Source organism: Mixophyes fleayi, chromosome 1 (assembly GCF_038048845.1).
Source record: "Mixophyes fleayi isolate aMixFle1 chromosome 1, aMixFle1.hap1, whole genome shotgun sequence".
NCBI lineage: Eukaryota > Metazoa > Chordata > Amphibia > Anura > Limnodynastidae > Mixophyes > Mixophyes fleayi.
In genome coordinates this window covers 50,823,413-50,842,301 of record NC_134402.1, presented here as the reverse complement: position 1 = coordinate 50,842,301, position 18,889 = coordinate 50,823,413, and positions in this window count along the sequence as shown.

The window sequence follows — 18,889 nt, the reverse complement described above, 5'->3', positions numbered from 1 at the left end:
AGTCCAATTTGTCTCCCAGTTCTGGAGGTCCTTTTGCAAACAGCTGGATATTAGTCTCAAATTTTCCTCTGGGTACCACCCGCAAATGAATGGGCAAACGGAACGGACCAATCAAGATCTGGAGGCATTTCTGAGGTGTTATTGTTTGAACCAACAATCTTCCTGGAGTGAACTTTTACCTTGGGTGGAATTTACTCACAATAACCACCAACACGAGTCTACAAGCGAATCTCCCTTTTTTACCATCTTTGGGAGACACCCTATTCTCCCCACCTTCTCCGACCTATCGGATTCCTCAGTACCTGCCGCACAAGACTTGGTCCGCAATTTCTCCCAAATCTGGTCCCAAGTTCCTTCCAGGTTACTACAGTCTTCTAATCGGCACAAACACTTTTCTGATCGTCATAGAAGAGACCTTCCAAGTCTTCGGGTAGGAGATAAAGTGTGGTTAGCTACCCGTAACCTTAGACTCAAGGTTCCTACCATGAAACTGGCCCCACGCTATATAGGGCCTTTCTCCATCTCCTCCGTGATTAATCCAGTCACCTACAGGCTTCATCTACCAGCTTCCCTGCGGATTCATAATACATTTCATATTTCTCTGCTGAAACCACTCATTCTTAACGAATTTTCCAGTAAATCCTCGCCACCTCCCCCAGTCAAGACTATTCGTGGCGAAGAATTCCTAGTTGAGCGTATTCTAAAATCTCGCATATCTAGAGGTAAACGCCAATTTCTTATTCATTGGAAAGGCTACGGCCCGGAGGAGAGATCCTGGGTCTGTGAAGAGGATATCCATGCGCCAAGTCTGCTGGCAAGATTTCTGCAGGATTCCTGCACCACCCACAAGAGAGAGGGGGAGGATACTGTCAGGTGCCGCCTCCGCACCTCCGCACCTCCGCTGGGTGCCGGAGAAGGACACCTTCTGCCCGGAAGGAACGTCCCATTGCTAAGCAACGGGACGCGATCACGTGACCGTGGCGCTCGCGCATGCGCGATGCGCCAATTCGGTTGCCTGGCAACCCAGACGCTTCCCCGGCGATCAGCTGAGACTGATCGCCGGAACTCCATCATGAGGACTTCCTGCCAGCCACTATTTAAACTCCACTCTGGCAGCATTTGAGTGCCAGAGTATTGGTTCTACCAACTCCAGCTATTAGTTTGTTTACAGTTCCTGATCTCCTGTGTATTTGACTCCTTGGCTTGTTTGACCTCTCTTCCGAATATCCCCTGTACTTCATTGCCTGCACTGGTATTGACCTTTGGACCGTTCCTGACTACTCTCTTGCCTTTTCCTCGTGGTACCTCGCTTCCCTGGTTTCGACTCGACCTGTCTGACTACCCTCTAATCACTGCACTGGTGACTTCCCGGGAGAACCACGACCTGCACATCGCACGCAGCGAAGCCCAAACCTCCTTGCGGGGGTCCCTGGTGAACACCGGTGGTGTGTTAGACTCCGCGCCTCTCAGGTTAGTTGCGTTAATACCAGTTAGTGATATTTCCTGCATAAAGTGTGACAGCTCAGTATTAGGTCCTCTGCTGTTCTCTATAAACACCACTTCTCTTGGAAAACTAATAAGCTCCTTTGGATTTCAGTATCATCTCTATGCAGATGATACCCAAATGTATCTATCCTCTCCTGATCTCTCGACAATTGTATTGCCCCGTGTAACTGACTGTCTTTCTGGCATTTAATCTTTGATGTCCCCTCGCCAACTCAAACTCAGTCTTTCTAAAACAGAGTTAATAATATTCCCACCCACCAACAGAAGCATACCTGACATTTCTATTTCTGTTGAAAACATGACCATAAACCACACCCCTCAAGCATACATCTAAAAAAACATTTCCAGAATGCGCACATATCTTACACAAGACACTGCAAAAACCTTAATTCATGCACTCATCATCTCCTACATTGACTATTGCAATGCCCTTCTAACTGATCTTCCCCTAAACATACTTGCACCCCTCTGATCTATTTTGCACGTATAAGACTTTATTCTGGTCTACAAACCTTCAGGTGTTCTCTGAAAACTCACCTCTTCAGGCAAGGTTATAATATTCCTCAACCATATTCATAAACCTCACTAGATTACCACGTGTTACACAATTCACACAAGGCAACATCCCTCTGACAACCATTGCTGTGTGAATTGATCATATAGCATACTATTCCATTTTGTTTGTGTTTGTTTTTTACATTTGCAATCTGGCTGGACCGAAATGCAATATGTCGACTTAACCTCATGTATCTAACTCCCATTGTCCCATAGATTGTAAACTTGCGAGCAGGGCCTTCTTACCTCTTTGTCTGTTTTACCCAGCTGTGATTATCCCCAATACTAAAGCGCTACGGAACTTGCTGGCGCTGTATAAATAAATGTTGATGATGAAAGGACACTTCTGACTGCCTGCGATTTCATTGGCAGAACGGGAGAGGAAAGGGGCATATGCACGTAGTCAGTCTACAGTAAGGGTGTGCCAAGGTAGAGCGCATGCACATCCATCCTTACATTTTATTGGGGGGGGAATTAAAAAATTAAAAACTTTTTTTTTTGTTTAAAAAAATTATTTTTATTAATGGTTATATTACTAATAGGTGTTAATGTCTTTAATATGTTTTTTATCTGTGCATTATGATAGGTCATATATACATATGCATTGTGCATATCTTGCAGTGTATTGTATCTGTCTGCATACGCAATGCAATTGCTGTTTAGGCAGTGCGTACTTAGACCTGTATTCAACTAGAAACATTTCTTGAGATCCTCCTTGCAGAATACTGGCAAACCTGTTTGCATTTTCCATCCGTTTTAAAAAAAACGCAAAATCTGTTTAGTTTGCGTTCCCTAATGAATCAGGCCCAGTTTATCTTTCAAATATTCACAATTTACTTAGAATTAGCTTAGAATTGCAATTTAAGTTATACCCAATCTGCTTCAAGACAAAAAAATCACAACACTGCAATGTACATTTACAGGTATAATCAGTATATGGACAAAAGTATTTGGCCACACCTGTTAATTATTGAATTGAGGTGTTTCAATCAGACCCATTGCCAGAGGTATATAAAATAAAGCACCTAGCCATGCAGTCTCCATTTGCAAACTTTTGTAATATAAAATGGGTCGTTCTGACGAGCTCTGTGACTTCAAGCTATGATAGGATGCCGCCTTTGCAATAAGATAGTTTGTGAAATTTCATCCCTGGTGGATATTTCACGGTCAACTGTAAGTGGTATTATTAGAAAGTGGAAGCGTTTTGGAACAAGAAGAACAACTCAGCCATGAAGTGGAAGACCACGTAAAATCACAGTGCAGGGTCAACGACTGTTGATTCCATAGTTGAAGAGTTCCGAACTTCCACTCTAATGGAATGGGTTTCCATGGCCGAGCAGCTGCATGCAAGCCTCACATCAACAAGACCAATGCCAGGCGTCAGATGGAGTGGTGTAAAGCTCACCGACACTGGACTGTGGAGCAGTGGAAACGTGTTCTGTGGAGTGATAAATCACGTGTCTCCGTTTGGCAGTCAGATGGGTGAGTCTGGGTTTGGATCCTAGGAGAACATTACCTGTCTGACTGCATTATGCCAACTGTAAAGTTTGGTGAAGAAGATAATGGTATGGGGCTGTTTTTCAGAGTTGGTCATTTTGGGCAATGCTATGCTTCTAACTGTCACTCTCCGGTCCCACATACGGGTACCTCTTTTGTTACATGCCTCTCACAGACCATGAAACCGGCATATCCTGGCATCAGGCTCACACCAACCGAGTTGCCACTGCTACTTCAGTCTGCTCTCAGCTTGTGGCCTGTGTTGAGCTACCACTTTTCCAAGTATCTCCATTACCATCTCTTGAGTACTACATCGTGATAGCTTTGGTTCTCTCATCGCTGCCTCTCAGAGCTGCTACTGCTCCTTTGTCTCCTCAGCTGTTGTCCCGAGTTAACACAGTCTGCTCTCAGCTCGTTGTCTGTGTTGAACTATCGCTGTTCCAAGTATCTCTATTACCATCTACTGTGACTCCTCAGCTGTTGTCCCGAGTTACCACCACTACTTCAGTCTGTCCTCAGCTTGTGGCCAGTACAGAATTACCACTGTTCCGAGTATCTTGGTTACCACCTTCTGAGTACTACATCGTGTCAGTATCGGTTCTCTCTCTACTGCCTTTCAAGCTCTACTGTTCCTGTAACTCCTCTGTTGTAGTCCTGAGTCACCATTGCTGCATCAACCTCTGTGGCTGACATTGTATTATCACAGTTCCAGTGTCTCTAGCACTTACCTTCTGGTACCACTGTCTGCCTCCTAGCATCTCCTGGCTCCTCCACATCACTCTGCTGTCCATTCACTCGCAGGACCGTGACCTGCAGGTTTGGTGCCGCTAAGACCATACTTCCTTGCGGTGGTTCCTGGTAAAAACCACCTTCCTGTTAGACTCTGTGCCCGTGAATGGGCCTAGCCATGCCCAGCAGAGCCTAGGCATCCAATATTCAGCCTTGTCAACTGTGACCTTTTCTATTCCAATATGACTGTGCCCCAGCGCACAAAGAAAGGACTACAAAGACATGGTTTGATGAGCTTGGTGTGGAAGAACTTGACTGGCCCGAACAGAGCCCTGACCTCAACCCCATCGAATAACTGGAATGGAGTTTGCGAGCCAAGCCTTCTCGTCCAACATCAGTGCCTGACCTCATAAATGAATGGGCACAAATTCCCACAGAAACTCCAATATCTTGTGGAAAGCCTTCCAAGAAGAGTGGAAACTGTTATTGCTGCAAAAGGGGGACCAACTCCATATTACACTCCCTGTTTGTGTAATGGTCAATCGTCTGAATACTTTTGTCCATATAGTGTATGTATTTTATTGGGGGGAAAAAGAATAAAAAAAACGTAATCTTTTTTTTTAAAAAAAGTGCTTTTATTAATGATTATATGGGTCTGATTCATTGTGAAAAATTAAGCAAAATTAAGCAAGTAAGGCAAAAAAATGTTGCATTGGAGAGGGAGGTAAATTTAAAATGTGATGGCAGATTTATATTTGGAGTAGGGCATGTCCTAGATCAACTTTAAATTTCAGTGTACACATAAGCTATCAAGTATTTGTGTGCTACACGAAAAAAACAGCCAGTATTTTCCGTATGTGCAAAATAATAAATTAATTTGCATCCCTTGCATTGCAACACGGTTTTGTCCAGAAAATTTGAGTAAGAAAACTTACTCAATTTTTTGCTTAACTTTCCTTAATAAATCAGGCCCGTAGGGTAAATTAGTTTGCATAGTTGTTTTGCATTTTCCATCCATTTAAAAGAAAAAAAAAAGAAAAATGTGTTCACTTTGTTTCCCTAATGAATCAGGCCCAGCTTATAATTGCAATTTAAGTTATGTCTCTACCCAATTTGCTTGAAGACAATAAAAATCACAACACTGCAATGAACATTTTCCAGGAATATATATACTTGACTCTTGTCATCAATAACTGAGTAATACATCTTCATGCATTCAGCCTTAAGGGTTATTATGTTGCATACAATTTTTATTAATGACAATAATTAGAACAGGTAAAAATGAGCGAGATTGCTGTGAATGTTTGTGTGGCTTAACAGAGGTGTGAAGTTCTTGTGATCCAATCATCCAGTTCTTTGTCATTTTTTGCGATCACGTTGTGCACTGTATTTGTAAATTCACATTTCACTGAATTTATAGTCTATGGGGGGTATTCAATTGTTGCCGTTAACGCTCTCAAACGAGCGCTCTAAAAATATTAGCGTTAATACGGTAATTACTCGCTAAATTTCATCTCGTAGCTCCCTGAGCTGCGAGATGAAATTCAGCGAGTAAACTACCGTATTTCGGTATTTACGCGCATATTACCGTATAAACTGTAATATTTTTCGAGCGCTCATTTTTTTTTGTTTTAGCTCGTTAAAAGCAACAATTGAATACCCCCCTATGAATAGAGCTGGGGTGACAATGGTCAATTTTTTTCTGCTGTATGTTGTGAGACTGGGTTACTTAAGGCCAAATTCCGCAGCAAAACGTGTAAAATTTCATGGCCAAATGCGTAATCAGGCAAATATTCTGCTGAACACTTTTGACTTTTTGCTCACCTCTAAGAACAGCACATTGGCATGCCCTAAGTGGTGCATCGACCCGTGATAATCTTTCTCTAGTGTACGCAGGTAGGATTCCGGAGTGTGTTACCCATTAGGACGTCTGCAGGGATGATTTGTTATCATAGTGCTGACATTGTAAGCCTGTCCTGTGTGTAAAATTCCAGATATATAGCAATGTGAGTTGCAGATATAATATTCTCAACAGGATTATTAAGAAGAATGATGAGTCTCAGGGTCCGAACACTACGAGAGCTAGTTCAGCGTTCAGAGAAATTCTTCATTCCACTTCTGGCTTTAATTCTGCTACTACAATTGCAGTGATACAAGCCTTCAGGAATTTTATAAACACAGGATACATATTGGTTAACCACGTCTCTAGGAAGGAAGAAAAGAAGCACATTTTTCACAATGCAATTTTGAATTAAAATTTAAGTCAACATCAAGCTTAGAATTAAAGATGTATTTTATGTGATACTTTTATTATTTTGTCTATTGTTTTATATATTACCAGACCTATATTATTACTGTAGGCACTTCTGTCTATTGACTATTGCCAAGTATTTGAAAATAGTATAAAGCAACTTTTTCTTTTATAAGCAAAATAAGTAAGTTAAATTCGACATCATTATAGTCCATATACATTGCAATTAAATCTACAAAAACAGTGACAAAGTAACTGTAAAGTAATATAAAGGGTCTCTATACTTTGACATACTGTACTCATATGACAATGAATCTCTTTTTTCTCATTTTTCCACTACTAACTGCAGTTGCTTATTAATTGAGTGCTTAATCCTACATTAAGAAGCTACTTATAATTAGAGATGGGCGGGCTCGGTTCCCCGAGAACCGAACCTGCCCGAACTTTGCCTATCCAAGTACCGAGCCGAGCAGGCTCGGTACTCTCCCATCCCCGCTCAGATGCCAAATCGAGGCCAAACGTCATTGTGACGTCGTCGGATCTCGGGGCTCGGTTCTCGCGATAATTGAACATTTTAAATACCTGCCTCCACAGCAATCCATCGCCATTTGACAGAGGGACAGAGCAGGGTGTAGTCACAGGCTGATTAGAGCAGGGACAGAGAATATACCTTATTCTTCATTCAATTCTGATAACAATTCTGATAACAATTCTGATAACAATTGATAGGGAAGAGAAGAGAGGAGGATAGAGGAGTTGTTTTTTTCCAATATTTGGCACTACAAGTGCTTTGGGGTGTCCCCCATTCTTTTGCATTAATATTTCTGTCTGTCAAAAGTCCTATTTGTCAGCAGTCTAAAAAAATTAATATTTAGCACTCCCAAGTGCTTTTGGGGTGTCCCCATTCTTTTGCATTAATATTTCTGTCTGTCAAAAGTCCTGTTTGTCAGCAGTCTCAAAAAATAATATTTAGCACTCCCAAGTGCTTTTGGGGTGTCCCCATTCTTTTGCATTAATATTTCTGGCTGTCAAAAGTCCTATTTGTCAGCAGTCTCAAAAAATAATATTTAGCACTCCAAGTGCTTTTGGGGTGTCCCCCATTCTTTTGCATTAATATTTATGGCTGTCAAAAGTCATATTTGTCAGCAGTATCTAAAACAATTTGCAGCACTACAAGTGCTTTGGGATAATGGATTCAAAGCAGTCCACATATGAGCAGAATCAGCAACCAGGTTCTGTCACCAGTCCTGATTGTAGTGTTCCCAGTACGTCATTTGGGAAAGGCGATGTCAAACTACACAGTCTTTTGAAATCAGCAAAAAAACACACACCCAAATTTTTTTTATCGTGTTGAAGCGAAAAAGAAGTGTAACTGAGGAAAAGTTAAGTGTCGATAAAAAAAAAAATTGCCAACAAGCCATTCTACACACGCAGTGGCAAAGAGAGATTGAGGCCTTCACCTTTGTCTATTAGTGGCAGATCAAAAAATGTTACCGAGCTTACAAGTGGTGCACAACTACTGTTACGCGTGAAAGCTGAGCTGCAAGATAACAGTAAGGCATTAGAGGATAATGTTTGCTCTGATTCACAAATGACACCAATCCCTGTGGAGAGTGCATCTAACAGTGGGATGTCTAATTGTGAGCATTCTGTTAGTGTACCCATAAAGAGGGAGGGACCCTTTCAGCAGTTCTGCTGATGTGTGCCTGTACAGCCCGAGTGTAGCCGGTGATACACAAATTGAGGATGCCACTTTGGAAATAGAAGAGGATGAGGGGGAGATTTGTGTAGGCGACGAGGGCGCTAATGAGGATGTTGATGAGGATGAGGTTGTTTGTGTCAGTCCTGCACCAGTGGCAGCAGTTCTGGCACGTGACAAGAAAAAGGCCATTGTCATGCCAGGCCATAAAACAAAAAAATCCACTTATGTGTGGAATTATTTCTACCCCAATCCAGACAACAACTGTATAGCCATTTGTAGTGTATGTCAAGCCACAGTCAGTCGAGGGAGGGACCTTAACCATCTTGGAACCTCGTCTATGTTACACCATTTGACGAGAGTTCATGGCAAAGTGTTGGGAAAAGCTGGAAGTTCTTCCAAAAAAAATTGCAAGCACTCCATCATCAGCTAGGACCCTCCGGTCACCGACATCCCGACGACTACAAAATACACCCACCACACCATCCTCATCAATATCCTCAGTAGCGCTCGAAATTAGCCCGGCATCCCACTTAAGGCTGGATGACTCCTGCACTATTATTGATTCCTCTGAAGAAAGCATTAGTCCCACTGCTGCTGCTGTTGCTGCTGCTAGGGGTGAATCGTCAGCCCAGAGGAAGACCAAGAAAAAGAGCAGTCCTACATTTCAACAATTAACTGTGAAACAATCATTTGCTAGGGGAAGCAAATATGACAGCAGTCACCCAGTCACCAAGCGAATCACAGACGCCATGGCTGCAATGTTAGTGTTAGATCTGCGTCCAATCTCCACAATAAACACAGCTGGTTTTTCACAGTTAATTGAGGTTTTGTGTCTGCGTTATAGAATTCCATCGCGACACCATTTTTCCTGTAAAGCTATTCCACAACTCTACCAAAAAGTGTGTACAAATGTAGAGATTGCGCTGAAAAAGGCCATTCTGCCCACTGTCCACTTAACCACAGATATGTGGACAAGTGGAAGTGGTCAAACCAAAGACTATATGACTGTGACAGCTCACTGGGTTGGTCATTCACCTTCACCAGCAGGAACAGCAGCAGCATGTACACCACTACGTAACATTTGAACAGGCAGGCAACTTTTTGTATCATCAGCTTCACTAACAGGCATACGGCTGACAATTTGTTACGCAAACTGAGAGATGTGATTGATACATGGCTTATACCACTTGGACTCTTCCCAGGGTATGTCATTTCTGATAACGCCAACAATATAGTGCGAGCATTACAGCTGGGTGATTTCCAACACATTCCCTGTTTTGCTCACACCATCAACTTGGTGGTGCAGAGCTTCCTACGAAATAACCGTGAGGTGCAGGAGATGCTTTCGGTGGCCCGTAAGATTTCAGGCCATTTCAGGCATTTGGCCACAGCATGTAGGAGATTGCAGCAGCTCCAAGAGCAGTTTAACTTGCCCTGCCACCAACTTAAGCAAGAGGTGGGCAGCACGGTGGCGTAGTGGTTAGCACTTCTGCCTCACAGCACTGAGGTCATGACGAGTTCCCGACCATGGCCTTATCTGTGTGGAGTTTGTGTGTTCTCCCCGTGTTTGCGTGCGTTTCCTCCGGGTGCTCCGGTTTCCTCCCACACTCCCCAAAAACATACTGGTAGGTTAATTGGCTGCTATCAAAATTGACCCTAGTCTCTCTCTGTCTGTGTGTCCGTCTGTGGTTGTGTGTTAGGGAATTTGGACTGTAAGCCCCAGTGGGGCAGGGACTGATGTGAGCGAGTTCTCTGTACAGCGCTGCGGAATTAATGACGCTATATAAATAAATGGTGATGATGAAAAGAGGCGCCTAAGGGGAGATATGATTGCTATGTACAAATACATTAGGGGTCAATACAGAGAGCTTTCATGGGAACTTTTTACCCCAAGGACCATACACAGGACACGTGGTCATCCCCTAAGGTTAGAGGAGAGGAAATTTCACAACCAGCAAAGGAAGGGGTTCTTTACAGTAAGGGCAGTCAAGATATGGAATTCATTGCCAGGGAAGGTTGTGATGGCAGATTCAATAGATATGTTTAAGAAAGGGTTAGACAAATTTTTAGCGGAAAGGTGTATCCAGGGATACGACCGTTAATTTAAAATAAAGGATAGTAGTGGATATAGGGTAAAAATTGGATTGCAATATTGAGTCTGGGGGGATTTTCAAAATTGAAACAGATGGGCGGTTGCCTACTCTGGATTAATTTCAAATATAAGTGCAGGATCGCAGGAGATCCAAAATAGGTTGAACTTGATGGACTGGTGTCTTTTTTCAACCTCATCAACTATGTTACTATGTTACTATGATGATGATGAGGTAGTAACTAGGTTGAATTCCACTCTGTACATGCTACAGAGGATGCTGGAACAGCGCAAAGCCATCCAAGCATATTGCACAAGCCATGACATTGGGAAAGGAGGGGGCATGTATTTCACTCTTGCACAGTGGGGAATCCTTTAAGTGCTGTGCAAGGTGCTGAAACCATTTGAAGTTGTGACGTGTGAAGTGAGTGCAGATTCTGCTAGTTTGAGCCAAGTCATTCCTTTAATTAGACTATTGGAAAAGCAGCTTGAGAAACTGAGGGAGGAGATGAAAGCAAGCAATTCCGCAAAGTATTTTGGCCTTGTCGATCAAGTACTTAATTCGCTTCACAATGATCCTCGAGTTATTAAGATCTTGAACTCGGATCAGTACGTTTTGGCCATAGTGCTTGATCCAAGGTTTAAGACCTACATTGAGTATTTGCTTCAAAATGAACGAGATGTGAACTTTTGCAAGGAGTTATTGCTCAGCAAGTTGTCCGCTGAACTGGGCCTTGGCTTGCCGACGTGTCCTCCTTCAGTTTCTCAAGCAGCTGCTGCTCGTAAAAAATTTAATTTTCAAAAAAGAAGCAGGGAAGATGCAGGGGGCAGACCAGAACAGTTTAACTTCTGGGCTGGTTTGAAGGATTTTTCTAAAAAAGGTGTGACCTTGGCCATAACTCCATCCAATATGAGTATTAACATGCAAAGGATGGTGGAGGATTATTTTCAAGAGATAATTGATATGGAAATGTTAGACCATACCTTTCCTTACTGGGAAGAAAAGCAGGCAATTTGGAAACCCATGTACAAACTTGCTTTGCAATACTTAAGCTGCCCACCCTCCAGTGTGTACTCTGAACGAGTGTTCAGCACAGCAGGAAACTTAGTCAGTGATCGCCGTAGAAGGTTACTTCCCAAAAATGTGGAGAAAATGATGTTTATAAAAATGAACTACATCTTCCACGAGGAATGCCTTCACCATCCAAGACATCCAAGCACTGACTGTTCTCTAATGGCGGATTCAAGCGGCGATGAATTGATAGTCTGTGATGATGATGTACACACTGATAAAGGTGAGGATGAAGCTCCAGATGATGACGATAACATCTTTTTTAAACTTTCTATGTAAGTGTAGGGTGCAATCTACCCCCAAAGAGGAAAGGGACTTGGGGCATTTCCATATCACGTACCGGCTTGAAAGGCTGCTGTTTGGGCAATTTCTCCTTAAGGGTAGGGTGTCTTACACAGAGTGACCCCAAACTGTCTTTGTCCATTTCTCTTAATATTGTACTGTCTATACCGGCTGAATTTTTTGGTATATTATACAAGTGGAGGGGGGCCTATAGAGACAGAAACCAAACTGTCTTTGTCCATTTCTCTTAATATTGTACAGTCTATAACGGCTGAATTTTTGGGTATTTTATACAAGTGGAGGGGGGTCTAGAGAGACAGAAACAAAACTGGCTTTCTCCATTTCTCTTAATATTGTACAGTCTATAACGGCTGAATTTTTTGGTAATTTATACAACTGGAGGGGGGCCTAGAGAGACAGAAACCAAACTGCCTTTGTCCATTTCTTTACATATGTAAGTATAAGTGTAGGGTGTAATATACATCCAAAGATGATGGCTGCATTGCCAATATTCATAGATGGAGAGGAAGACAATCTGGTTTGTGTATCGAATTAATGAAGGTCTACCAGGAATTAAACTGTTTTTTTGGATAATTTATTAGCTTTACAATTACATTACTTATCCAAGAAGCAGGTGGAGCACTAACTTTGGTTATTTTAGGCCCAAAAACATTGTATTTTAAACAAAATAGCAAAACAAAACCAAATCAAACCAAAACCAAAACATGCAATGACGGTTTGGCAAAACCAAAGCCAAAACCAAAACACGACGGTAATCCAGATCCAAAACCAAAACCAAAACACAGGGGTCAGTGAGCAGCTCTACTTATAATATGCACTGTTCTATGGGGTATTTTCCACCATTATGCCTCCTTACCGGGTCATCTGAGAGGCTGAGGTATGGCGCGCATGCATGGGAAGGAGAATACTTATTATCATGCAGGGTGTTGCACCTCTCTATCCCCTTCTACAAGATCCTTCGCCATCTCTCAGCGGGTGGTCGTTAAATAGGCTCCATTTTTGAGCAGAGGTGTTTTAAAAGTAATAATAACTAATCACTACATATCGTGCTGCTCTTTGTGTACATAAAGTTCCTTTAAGACATACCTTTACAAAAAATGAAGATTTGTCACATTGTATTTAGATTTGCTAGGCACCTGAGCACAAGCTTTTGTTCTCTGCTATCAGCTTGAAGAGTGTCTGACTGCAGTGTGCAGGATAATATCTTCCTCAAATCGAATGTTTAGTTTTGATGAAGCTAGTAGCTATTTTATATAAAGCAATATGTACTTTAGGTTCATTAGTTCTTTACAACTAGATACATTGAATGCACGTGACATTTTAAAGGACATTTACTAGATGGAAAAGTGTAAAACTGCAGCACAAATGTTCTGTGGGGATGTCACCTGAATACTATTGCACCCGGTTTTATGGGGAAGCTTATAGATCTGTCATCCAAGACGGCAGTAATATAATAAAAGGCTTCAAATACACAAACATGACACATGTAATAAAGACCAGGGGGTACATTTATCAAGCTGCGGGTTTGAAAAAGTGTAGATGTTGCCTATAGCAACCAATCAGATTCTAGTTGTCATTTTGTAGAATGTTCTAAATAAATGATAACTAGAATCTGATTGGTTGCTATAGGCAGCATCTACACTTTTTCAAACCCGCAGCTTGATAAATTTACCTCAGATGTCCTCGTGTCCCCTCAATTGTATGATTAATGCAGTACTGAATGAATCTGAACTGAGCAGTATTTTTAGCAGAAAACCTGATAAATGTAAAAGGATGAAGAGGAATCTCCTAAAGTGGGAGTAGGTTGCACTTTGATGGGATTTTATACTGCTTCCATAATGTGCTTTTTCTAGAGCATCTACTGAACAAGAAAACTAAGCGTAGATTACATTTATGGAGGTGTTTTCAAAGTGAAATGGGCAGGTATCCTGAGATGCGCCCACAGGAGTACTTGCAGGGGCGGAACTAACATTGGTGCAGTGCATTGGGGCCCATGGAGATAATGGGGCCCGCTGCACAGGGAACTAGCGAGCTGTGGACCCTGGTTCCCTCCTTCCCGCTTCCCTGCATCGGGGCCCACAGATCGCTAGTTCCTCCTCTGAGTACTTGTACACATACAGAAGCTCTGCAGTGTTTGTGCTTCATAAATTACCCTTATTCACATGTCTGGGGAACACAGAAATACCTATCATAATAATGATTAAAACATATTACATAATTACATATTATATAAAGAGCTGCTGCTGATAATAATGATAAAAAACCATCATAAATATATTTGTACAAGTGTTGTACCAAACTAAATATATCTGTGATACTACGGGAAATATTTATTATGCTTTATGCAAACACACACACATGTCAATTTAATAGCAGCCAATTAACCTACTAGTATATTTTTGAAGTGTGGGAGGAAACCAGAGTACCCGGAGGAAGCCCACACAAATACATGGAGAACATACAAACTCCACACAGTGCTAACCACTAAGCCACCGTGCTTTTTAAATTCATGGTATTTATTATCCCATGCTTGTGCGTCAGTGTTAAAACTGAATATCTGAAAGTGTCGGGCCAGTATCACTTAGTTGAGAATCACTTAGCTGCCCCAGTGATATATATTTGTTAACTTGCAGTAATAAGGGAGTTTTATTATCACTGCAATATGTTGCAATAATCCTAAGTAATGACCTATTGATCAATAAGCTCCTTAGTGCAATCTTTACAGCGATGCGTAATATGATTGGCACTATACAAACAATAATAGTAGTGCACTGGTTCTGTACTGTAAGGAATCTTATACCATGTCCAAGGAGACAATGAGGTTTTCTAGTAGCAAAATGCTGAAGAGCAAATGTGCAGTAAGGTGCAGTAACTCATAAGACTCTTGTTATTCTCTAACTTGCACTAGACTGATCAAAATGTAATTAATCAAATGTCTGATTCAAATCTGGTGAAAACTATTTCCCCTGATAGTCATTGTTATATATTTGATAATGTAATTTTTAATTACATTTAATTGCAAAATTTTTTTGTAAAACTTCATTAGTCATAAGTAGATATGTTAAATGAGTTTTAAGCAGCATACAGAATATGGTAATCTTAAATGTAAATGTAGATTTTACTTATTGCAATGTCATCACCTCATTGGAGCATTTAGAAATGTCAGTATCATCACTGCAGAGAGGAAAAGAATAGTGTATCGCTTCCACTTACTGCAGCTTACTTTCCAAAGCACTCATCTGGCAGTTAGATTGTTGGCAGCCCCTACTGTATATACAGCTGCTTAGACATGGAGGGCACATGGCTTGCCCTGGCTGTATAATGCAGACAATAGGACCTGGCATATGCTGTTAGTTCCAGGCGAGTGGCGATGCTGCACTACCATCTGCTGGGGGTCAGGGCAGTTGGCAGGGTCAGCATCTGTCTTGAACATAATAAATACCTTCTGCAGGGGGTGCAGGCAGCGGTACATATTTGCAAGGACAATGCAGAAACCTGCTCCCCGCACACAAGCAGTGCACCGCTCTGTCACAGTCTGCACAATAGAACACAAGAAAGTCATATGCATCACAAAGGTCGCTCTCTGGATTGAAAAGTGTTAATGTCAGGTTGATAGCATGAACTGGAAAAAGAAAAGAGAGCTCTCCTAACAATCAAAAAGGAAACAGCTGTCCCAACCTCTGTGCGTCCATTGAAAAAAAAAATCACAATGTAGTCAATCAGTTCAGTCTAAAGGAGCTGAACTTAAACAAACTGCATATAGGTAGAATGTGCATCTGCATGTGTGTTAATACCACACTTGCCTAAGAGTTTATTTGGTCAGTGACAGTAACCACAACATTCTAATTAGTACTACACGACACAAAACCCAACAATACAGAATATTTTTTTTAGGAGGTCAGGGGTTAAATGTGCGACACAAAAGGGGTTCATTTTGCCGATATAAATCTTATCATATCTATAACCTTTGTTAGATACACTCTCAATCAGTATTAGTTAAATACACTCAAGTAGTGTAAATATAATTACTGATACATGGGTACAGTTAAGCAGAATAATAAATGCATGAATGCAATTAAAAGAACAAATTGCATGACCTATAGAAAAAAAAATCAGCATCAGACATGAGAAAGGGCATGCATGGTAGACAGACAGAGGACAGACATGAGACAGAAATTATGGAGGACCTTGCCCTTGAGAGCTTACATTCTTGAAGGAGGGGGGAGTGAGCAGAGGCAGAAGGATCAAGTAGGACAGTTTGCGGTATGAACCAGGTGATGGGGCAGTGTGGAGAGACATGGGAAGCAATCAGTAGGACAGTTAAATAGAGTTACATAGTGGTGGAGCACTCAGGCACTAAGTCTAAGGTCAATGGTGGTGTGGTAGCAGGTGGTTCTGATGGAGTCAATGCAGAAAGAAGGTAAGATGGGACAGAGTAGAGGATACAAAGAAGGGGGCCAGGGGTAAGGTAGGATGTGAAGGAGGGGAAGATATGGAGGAGGTTGGGAAGGGGTTTCAGAGAAGAAAGAAGCATGTTTAAGAGGGGATGAGACAAGACGAGTGAAAAGGAGAAGGAAGACCAAAAAAGAGAAAGTTGAGGAGGGGGGAAGTGTCAGGCGCCATCCCTCCATACCGCCTCTGGGACTGTTGCCTGTCTCTGCTTTATCAGCATCTGGTTGCTATGCAACCAGACTCTGAACTTCCGGCCAAGCTCTGTGACTCATACGCGCCCCTTTGCTAGGCAACGGAACGCTACCTCGGACCCAGCGGTGGCTGGCGACGTCACCGCCGTTGGTAATTAGCGCTGGCCTGTTACTATTTAAAGAGGTATGGGGTCCCACCTCTACTCCAGCGCTTCCAGTGATTTGTCTGCTCTCCTGGTTATTGACTTCGGCTTGCTGCTGACTTTCCCTCTGGTTTACCTCTGCTGTAGTGCACTTGTGGATTCTGACCTTGGCTTATTACTGACACTTCTTTTGGACTTCTAATGTATTTATATCCTGCTGGAGATATGGCCTCCAGAACTGAACACAGTATTCTAGATGAGGCTGTACCAATGACCTATACAGTGGCATTATTACTTCTTTCATTCTGCTACTGATTCCTTTCCCAAGCAACCAAGCATCTGACTTGCCTTTCTCATTGCTTTGTTACATTGCTTACCTGCCTTTAAGTCACCTGAAATAGTGACTCCTAGATCCCTTTCCTCGTCAGTAGTTTCCATTAAAGTGCCATTAATACTACATTGAGCCTTTGGGTTTTTGATACCCAAGTGCATGATTTTGCACTTTATGGCATTAAATTATATTTGCCAGTCTTGTGACCATTCCTTTAGTCTACCTAGATCATCAATCATTTGTTTTGCCCAAAAGGGGCACCTAAACTGGCATTATCTTTCTGTGCCATTTCTAAATTATATATGTTAGGCAGTCGTCGAGTGTTTAACCAGTACAGTTCTATACAAGACATCAAGTTCATACTCCAAATATTTTGCAATAGAACATCTGCACAAGTTCACAGAAATATACAGCAGACTCCTCACAAGCTTAAATTATCTCTTGCCAGTGACATAACTGAAATACTGAGTTTTAATGGGAAAGTTCAGCACCCCCATACAGTCATGAATCATGGGGTATTTCCTTAAAAAAATCTACTATAACCCGACAACCTTTTTGTAATGGAGGTACTGATATGCTACAATGTCCTGGGCAGTCCCAGTAAGTACACTGCACCTCCTATTCTACACAATCAGAAATCTGGAATGTAGCTTGTATCTTTGTAATTTCACTTGAATTAAGATTATGCAGACATGTAAAAGTGAATATAATTCCTTTTTTTATATCGGAATCTCTTTTTATATCTGACTAGTCGTTCATAAACCCGTCTCTATCTCTCACTGCTGCTAAAGTCATTTGTTAAATCCTTGTGCTGGAAGCTGTTCAATCTCAAATGCCAAGAAATGAGGCCATAGCCAATCTAAAATGGTTTAATCCTTCTGTAAAACACTAAACAGCAGACTAATCATTCTCGCTGCTCTAGTGACTGAAAGAAGCCTTCTGAAAATAGGATCCTTTTCCCAATTTCCTTGCATATCAGCATTTCAAGTGAGCAGAAAATGAATGGGCTCATCATACTGCAAAGGCACCAGGCTCCTTTTTTCTGCCAGGAAATTGATATGAAATGTTGAATCCCTCAAAGTGCAAGGAATCATTTCATTGACCAAAAAAACCCCTAATCCCATATTATTCTGTACAGACCTTTTATCACTTATTTAAATATGGTTTTTGATACAATTTATTTAGGTCAGTTATGTATATGAAAAGCAGACAGAATACTAACAAAGTAGAATCTACAATACAATTTTAAGATTTTAGGAATCAGAAATATATGAAGGAGATGTTGATCTTGGACACCTCCAATTCCATGGGTGGGGGCCTTACCTTACTCCAAATATACCACTTTCACATTGCCAACCTGGCAATATCCCGGATATATGATCCTTTGATATTGCCGGGTGAGAGAGCCTCCCACCCTGGCAAATTCCCGGGTCAACCGAGTTCACACTGAACCCGGGTCTGCAAAAAAAATAATAATAAAAAAGAATGACAAAATATTGACTTATCATTTAATAGATAGGTAGCATTTCCTCACACTGATGTCCGGTAGTTACAGGAGGAGATTACGTCACTTCTAATGGGGAGGGTGAAAACTATGCTTTTAAAGCGGCAATAGCGGACCCTACGCCTGGATTACATTATACAGGTGTATGGTCTGCTATTGCCACTTTAAAAGCATAATTTTCACCCTCCCCATTTGAAGTGACATAATCTCCTCCTGTAGCTGTACATTAGTGTGAGGAAATACTACCTATCATATTTTTTTTATTATTTTATTTTTTTTACTTTTTTACACTTGTCGGTGAGACCCGGGTTGAAAAACCCAGGTCTCACCATTCAGACTGGAATCTACTCGGGTCAGACCCGGGAATAGCCCTGCAACAGAGCTGGGTCTAATTCCCAGGTCATCCGACCAGGGTAGACGCAGGATACCCGTTTTCACTGAGCCTAGACCCGGGCCCTCAGGGCTTGCCCCGGCAATAACCCAGGTTTTTCAGCCAGTGTGAACAGGGTGTCAGTGGCCACTCATTAGGTACACCTGTACACCTGCACTTTACTAAGAATATCT